Source organism: Pecten maximus, chromosome 3 (assembly GCF_902652985.1).
Source record: "Pecten maximus chromosome 3, xPecMax1.1, whole genome shotgun sequence".
In the NCBI taxonomy this organism is placed as follows: domain Eukaryota; kingdom Metazoa; phylum Mollusca; class Bivalvia; order Pectinida; family Pectinidae; genus Pecten; species Pecten maximus.
The window spans coordinates 41,998,300-42,006,779 of NC_047017.1; the positions used below are offsets into that span (position 1 = coordinate 41,998,300).

General features: G+C 37.4%; 1 long non-coding RNA gene across 1 annotated transcript; it reads right to left on the reverse strand.

The window, feature by feature from the left end:
- Window positions 1-6,350: 6,350 nt before the first annotated feature.
- LOC117324228 lies at window positions 6,351-7,218 on the reverse strand. The gene is made up of 2 exons (XR_004531942.1): window positions 6,833-7,218; window positions 6,351-6,486 (listed from the first exon to the last, which is right to left on the reverse strand). It is a non-coding gene; the product is annotated as an uncharacterized LOC117324228 (long non-coding RNA).
- Window positions 7,219-8,480: the final 1,262 nt, after the last annotated feature.

The window sequence follows — 8,480 nt, forward strand, 5'->3', positions numbered from 1 at the left end:
ATTGGTGCGATTTGATGTATGTATTATAGTCGCAACTAGTTCCTCATAACAGTAACTAAATGGTGAATTCTTACTATGACAGCCACAACAATTATAAAATTACCAGTTACGTCAAATTACCACGATTGAGTTATATTCAGCATATGACGTCGGGTTTGAATATGAAGGACAACAAAGAATACCAACATTATAACAAAACCATAATTCAAACTCAAAATTGATTCAAAGGGCAGACTATGAACAAGAATAAAGAATTGCATGGAGGCTCCTAAAAATGAGGACCTCTGGAGAAGTATTAACGTCTTCTGTCTCATCGACAATACACGTTATACATACATGTTTTAATCTTCTCTAGGTCAAATATGGTTTAGACACAAGTTCAAATGAGAGTTCAAATTCAAATCAACAAGCATTAAACATATATGTCTTCATATGTAAAGCAAATGGTTTGGTTTGGGGTTTTTTCCCTATGTGCGAGATGCATGCGTGAGGTATATGCGTGTGTATTTTTGGAGGTTGAGGTATGTTGCCGACTTTATAGTGCTACCTCATTACAGCATGCTGACGAAGACACCCAGCAGGACACCGCATCGGTCATATTATACTGACAACGGACAAACCAGTCGTCCCGCTCCCAAAGTGCTGAGTGCTAAGCAGGAGTATACGTACATGTAGCAACTATCATTTTTTTTAAACTATGATATGTATAGGACAGAACACCTAAAAGCCTTCCTCGCAGGGCGAACGCTCAACTAAAGACCTAAAAAAGGCAATGTCAAGACGGAGACATTAGGAAGAATAAAGTTGTTAAGATAGAGGAGAAGAGCTAAAATCATAAATGTAGTCGCCTCTTACGATCATGCAATGGGGCAGCCGGTACAATTTTTACGCCCTCCTTGTAGGGAATAAGTTCATGATGTCAACGATAAAACTTAATTGTGGCCTTCATCGATCTGCATCTAATTGTAAGTAACATAAGAATATACATAACAAATTCTCAATAATAATGGCGTGATTTACATTTCAAAACACGTGGTATAGAATACGAATTGCAATTTTAGAATCATATATTTTGAACAAACAGATATACTTCATCAGATATTATACAGTTAAAGTATGTGGTTGAGGGATATAGCAAATTTCTGGTGTCCCTGAGACCATGTCTATTTCCCGAGGCGAAGCAGGGAACTTGATTTCAAGTATTGCCAATAACAAAACTAAAATTTCATTGAGGTAGCCATCAGCTGCTACATTGGATGCACCACCTGAAATTCAGCGTAAAATTTTCTTAACAGCTGATCGTATTCGGCAGACTGACAACTGTCAATCTCCTAAACTGTTTGTCCTTGTCTCCAAATAATTCACCAACACTGCCACATAGGCCTTCAATGTTTTCCTAGTGCTTTCAGAATCTTTTTCTTCAAGTAGGAACTTCAAAGTCACTTTCATCTAGCTCCGAAATTCTTGACATTGCCATTTCAGTTGGTCAGTCGTCTGTAAGTAGGTGGCGCGTTCAGTAGCAAGCTCAGCTCACTTGGCTACGCTAGTAACTAATTAACGTCATCTTCAGAAACAAGCTCCGCCCACCTCGCGTCTGATTGGCTCGGCGGAGATTCCCGAAGATGCAAGTGTGTGTTAGCTCAGGGGTGCGCCAGTTCTCAAGACTAACGCACAGGACTAGTGCATAGCAAAGCGAGGTTACACAAAAAGGAGGGAAGTAGTCTATTTAACCAGTTAACTTTTATATAGAGTAAATAAAGTAGAGGTATGATAATAAATACTAACGCATGAAACTCAAGTTTTGGGACAATTATCATAAAGGGATCAACATTACAACATCCGACATACCATAAGTTTCGCCTTCATAATTTGGTAAATGAAAAGTCGAAAGACAGTTTATACAAAAGTCAAACATATTACATGTGTGTGCTTATCAGGCACATGTTGATTGTCATAAATTTGATTCAATAAACATGATGATTAGATACATAATACAGCGCCAATACTATACAATTCGTACGTATTAGTATATATCACGACTGATCATGGCAGCTAGATTATGTAGGAGAGCGTTTTATGCATTGGGTATTAATTACAGGTGTATAAAAGTTGCAATTAACGAATCAGAGGACGTGTCTTGAACACCTAGACCTATTATCCCGCCACCTCGATCTATTATCCCGTCACCTAGACCTATTATCCCGCCATCTAGACCTATTATCCCGCGTAATGCTAATGTATCATTAACGAATCAGAGGACGTGTCCTGAGCACCTAGACCTATTATCCCGCCACCTAGACCTATTATCCCGCCATCTAGACCTATCATCCCGCCATCTAGACCTATTATACCGCCACCTAGACCTATTATACCGCCATCTAGACCTATTATCCCGCGTAATGTTAATGTGTCATTAACGAATCAGAGAACGCGTCCTGAGCACCTAGACCTATTACCCCGCCACCTAGACCTATTATCCCGCCATCTAGACCTATCATCCCGCCATCTAGACCTATTATCCCGCCACCTAGACCTATTATCCCGTCACTAAGACCTATTATCCCGCCACCTAGGCATATTATCCCGCCGTCTAGACCTATTATCCCGCCGTCTAGATCTATTATCCCGCCGTAATTACGCGATAGTTTCGCGTAATAACGCGAAAGTTTCGCGATATAACGCGTTAGTTTCGCGTAATTACGCGAAAGTATCGCGATATAACGCGTTAGTTTCGCGTAATAACGCAAAAAAAAAAAAAATTCTTCTACGAAAATGGTCCCAACCGGCTTTCGTAGACACCTTAGATACTTGACTGGATATTCCAAAAACAAAAATTTCCACTTCTCGGAAAATCAACAATAATAATTCAGATACTGAATGAATCAGCCGGAAGAAAACACACCCAGTCCTAAAATATTTATGTCAACTACATAAAAGAAGGCATTAGTCATCAATGTATACCAGGAAACAGGGCATTCACTCTATATTAAGTACATCGCACATATACATGTGGCAAATCAAAGGACAATAATAAATCACAATATCAACATAACATACAAAAATGTCAATACAAAACAACACAATATACCACATTGTCGATACAGAGCAACACAATATACGACATCGTCAATACAGAACAACACAATATGCCACATCGCCAATACAGAAAAACAAAATATACCACATCGTTCAAATACAGTACGAAGAAAATAAAATGCCACATCGTCAATACAGAACAACACAATATACCACATCGTCAATACAGAACAACACAATATACCACATCGTCAATACAGAACAACAAAATATACCACATCGTCAATACAGAACAACACAATATACACGTACCACATCGTCAATACAGAACAACAAAATCAAAGGACAATAATAAATCACAATATCAACATAACATACAAAAATGTCAATACAAAACAACACAATATACCACATTGTCGACCAAGCCTCGAACGTGCTGGGTGTCCTCGGCAGTATGCTCCAGTGAGGTAGTACTATTTATATAAATCGGCAAAAGTTCCGGCCTAGCACAAGGAGACTTAACACGAACATACCGCAGCCTCCCAAAACACACATACGCACTCACCACACGCATGCATGTCGCACGCACGGGAGGCCGACCTTAAATGACCTTAGCTGTTAATAGGACGTTAAACAAAATAAACCAAACCAAACCAAACGATCTACGCACCTAATCGCCTAGCGATCCGCAGCTGATACCACTGTTCCACATCCATCGGCCTGATATCTTACCATGGCCTTAGTGACAAATCGTCTAATAAATTTTATTACATAACGCGTTTGATTTTCCTGAACTCTACGCATAAGCTATATTTTTAACTATTGCACGGCTAAAATTACTGTTATTTTACGGTCACGTGCGAAATATTGAACATCTTTGACGTTTCGGAAATGGGTCATGTGTGATCTATTGAACACCTGTGACGTTTCGGAATTTAGTCATACCATTTCAGTAATGCAGTAGTATGCCAGCAGTTGTCAACGAACATATCCTATGAAGCGATAACGCGCTAACCATAGAAAATGTTCGTTGCCAACTGCGGGCATACTACCGTATACGCAGTCAAAATGAGATACAATCCTTATATTTACATCAAACAAATCGTTCAAATACAGTACGAAGAAAATAAAATGCAGGGTGTATTGCGACGTTGGTAACTACGGCAGCCGTGGTTACTAAGATAATAATTATAGTTCCAATGAATTTACGTAAAGGCACAAGTATTTTTAACAAATTAAAAGAAACAACTCAGCATTTTTGCTTGACACCGTTTACGTTTTTAATTGATTGATATATTAACAATACATATAGCCTGCAAATTATATACATGTAGCATACATCATTGTAATTGTAAGTCACCAAATGTTAATATCAAAAGAAGATTTTAGATGAAATAATGAAAGGTTTTCTATAGGAAAAATGTCCTTGGTTGTGTAAACTACATATATTTGATCTTCCTGGTCCGGAATAAGGACACACATAGCCTGTTTTAAGTACTTATTTCCTGTACGTTCAGTTATACATTGTATGTTGCATGGATTTGTATGGTGGTACATTTAGGACATAAACAGTAGTGTTTTCTATATAATTTATTACGAGCGGTCGGATTAGATTTTATTTATGTTGTATTGATGGCAGAGAATACGGGCGGTCGTCTAAAAGGGTGGGAATCATACGTTATTGTCAGGAGTTTGAAAACAGACAAAGAGACACCGAGACTGTGTTTTTTTGTCACAATTTGGATTTACTATATCAATTCGTCACTTGAGACAAATTCTACGTCCACTGCAGCTTTGTCAACAGGATCGCTCCAATATGATAGATGTAGCATCTTTCAATAATAAACATCGATATCCTAATTCTTCAGGTGAAAAGCATTGATATCGTTTAATGCATTTGAAGTATGTACGCTGCGGCTGCGGTTGCGACAACAGATTTATTACAAACTTCACAGGCAAGTAAATCCATCAAGAGAGTCTAACACGTGTCTCTCGAAAATTGAAATAACGCATAAGCACACACACATTTTGTAATCACTTCCACAATTTAATTACAAATAACAAGATTAAAGCAACGACATGTTCATCCAGGAAAAGAGATAGAAACCATTGCAAAAATAAATAAAAACAAAAATGTTCGAACCTATCAATTTTAAAACAATCAATGTATCAAGAGTTATTTCATATTTGTACAACGTGTATGGGTTATAAGGTATATCAGATAAACAGTTACGAGAACGTTGTCTGAATCTTCGCGGAAACAAAAAATAAACAATGCGATTCGGTATGAAACAGGAAACACTTGTCGTTAATAACAGTGTGAGGATCATTGAGTTGATTTTTAGTTTAGATTATTCCCTAGCCAACGCGTTCTCATCAAGAATGTTATCAAACTTAGAACGAAATTCCACGCAACTCTCATAATGTTTTGACCGCTGTAATATGGAACCACATATGTATGGGCGAGGGGTCGCCTAACTAGACCATGCACGAACGTAAAGTGATGTTATATTTTAAAACATTTCACCCTACGAAATTAGGAGAAACATCCTAACTTCCCTGATTGTAGCAATTATACTAATATTCTAATTCACTTCGTGCAACCGAACATAAAGCATTTATCATATAAAACCCAACACATAAGTATGGGTGTGGCCTTCGACAGTCATCACGTTTAACAAATAAATCGTACAAGTAAAACGACGGGCACGGGCCCCGTTTTCTTGTGTTCCATCCTTCCACATTTTGCCTTTATAACCTCTCCAATACGGTACCTATCTAATTACGAATGGTAATGAATAACAATAAAAATACACAAATTAAAAACTGTATGCATAGTGTTTGACCGCCAAGACTCGAATGACGACAAAACACGAACTACACCTTTATAACACCTAATGCATCTTCGCTAGCCAAGGCTTCTGATTACGTTACACTCGTGGAGTGTAACGTAATCAGAAGCCTTGGCTAGCGAAGATGCACCTAATGATACTCGTTCATTACCTGTATCACGTGCATCGACACGTTCCCCATCCCTACATCACTCTAATTGACGTCTCACCTATATCCACTTTGACCTTCCAACCGTACAAGTGTACACTGTTTACCAACAACGGTGTAACGTGACATTATCCAATGACGCCTCGGTTTTTCTTTGATCTTTTGTTGGCGATATATTGCATACTATGTGATATTTCAAATATCACATATGTGATATCTGAAATATCACATGGCATTTCTGATTGGTCCATGCCTCAGTCTTGAGGCGGGGCCAACTTCAAATGTGGGCGTGACAAATGAACAAAGACAGGAAATACATTTTAAACAAAATTTAATGAAATACGAGTGCCGTTTAGAAATGTTCTTTGTTGTCTTCTTTCTTCACCTTGTATGAACGTACAGCCGTGCTGCGATGTTCCGTCCTGTCCATATTGAGTTGTTCATCAAAACCTGACGAAACAGAATATAAAACCCTGTTCAGTATATTTTAACAGATCAGTAAAAAAAAACGCATGAATTCATGATTGCATATAAAATTTCAGTCTTTAAAAAAAAAATGGTTATACAGATTACGCCAAATGTAATCATACATTTTCGTTGCACAAAAATATTATCATAAACAAAATAGTGATGAAAATGATAACAGGACGAGTGGATAAAAATACCGATTAACCGATTCATCGATGTATTTAAACAATTTCATGGACTTTGAAAGATTCGTGACATCGTGAACGTCGAAATTTACGAAAAATATTTCATTTCACAATTTGTTCAAACAATATGATTTTACACTTACCTGTTTGGTAAAGGGAAGTAGCGCAGGTCCTCTTTCCGGAGCAGTTACCGTTTGTGTAATTTCCCTCGAATCCTGCAGTCTTTCACATGTTTTTCACATTACCATTCAGTTTATTTACAACAATTGGTTACGTTAATTCCTTGGTATCAAATAATCCAATGTCAGTAGCTACCGTGTCACTATCTTCCAGTTCCTACTCATACTTGGTCGAGGTCGGTAAACACATCGACATCAATGATCAGTACCTGATCCGCCATGGTTGACAGTCTCACTAGAAATGAATAGGCTACTGTGACAGAATGAAACGTGTCAGAAATTGGCGGGAAACATATCACAGTGACAGGTTTTTATCAATTTTATAGCTCCACCCCTAGGCACGTGAGTGACAAAACCTCGGCTGTCATTGGATAAAACAGATACAAAATGGGTACTCGTGACGTATCGCATATATCACACTCGTGCTGCGCACTCGTGTGATATATCCGATACATCACTCGTACCCATTATGTATCTATTACTTATTAGATACATTTATGGACGTTTAGTGAGGTTAATATGGTGTGTTACCAACCTGGTAGAATCAAAACATTCGCACTCGGTTAATATTTTAGATTCTACCAGGTCGGTATAATGTATCACCATGTCGACGGAATCAAAAGGTCCTGAATATTATATCAGATATTAAACTAATTAAGGATTGAATTGCATTATATTATATTGATAACAGGAAATTTACACTGGGTTATTAACTGTGACGTCACGATGATATTGACGATATTAATGCAATATTAACACGGCGTTTCTAGAAATAGAAACATCAGATTGATATTACAAAATATTAACCTCCATGTGACCATGTTTTAGCCAATGAAAATGGTGTAAAATCGGGCCATATCTAATATACAAAAATATCAATATATAAAAGTACCAATATACATTATAATCAATATGCCGAGCCTTCAAGTTAATATGTCGAGAGCTCGAGATAAAAAAAAAATAGAACGCTAGAGATACACTGTAAGTCTTAGAAAGCGCGAGATAATGTGTCCAGCGCGCAAATGTTAGCTTACAACCAAATTAAAACAGATCAGTGGAATTATGAATTGGCACACCAACAATGATTGACATATAAACCAATGTAGTTAGATTACAAATAGCGAAATCATAATTAGCGGAATGCTTTCAGAGCGAAAAAAAAAACCGCTAAAATAATATTACCACTAAAATATGTACGTTTACGGTAATGGATACAGGCTGCGCATGTCCTACCATAAATTACATTTACAACTAGTTACAATTAGCATTGTCTTATATACCTACTGATGACATGATAATGATCTGTAATGCAAGATTTCATACATGAAATATGCATTCGGACATTGTATCGCACTTAACAACAATTGGCAATAAATTCCGAACAAAAACCGCTCGTTGATTGATATGAGTGTACCATTGTGTTAAGCATATAATACTTCCGGCTTACTTGTTTGGAAATAGAAACAGGAATTTGTCATTGTTTGCTCAAATAAAATAAGAAAATGTTTTTAGACATGCCGCCATTTTAGTTATTGACCATATAACCACCTACTCGCACGTGAACATCCAGTCATATTACCATCGAATAGTGTGTCAACAGTCAGCCATGTAT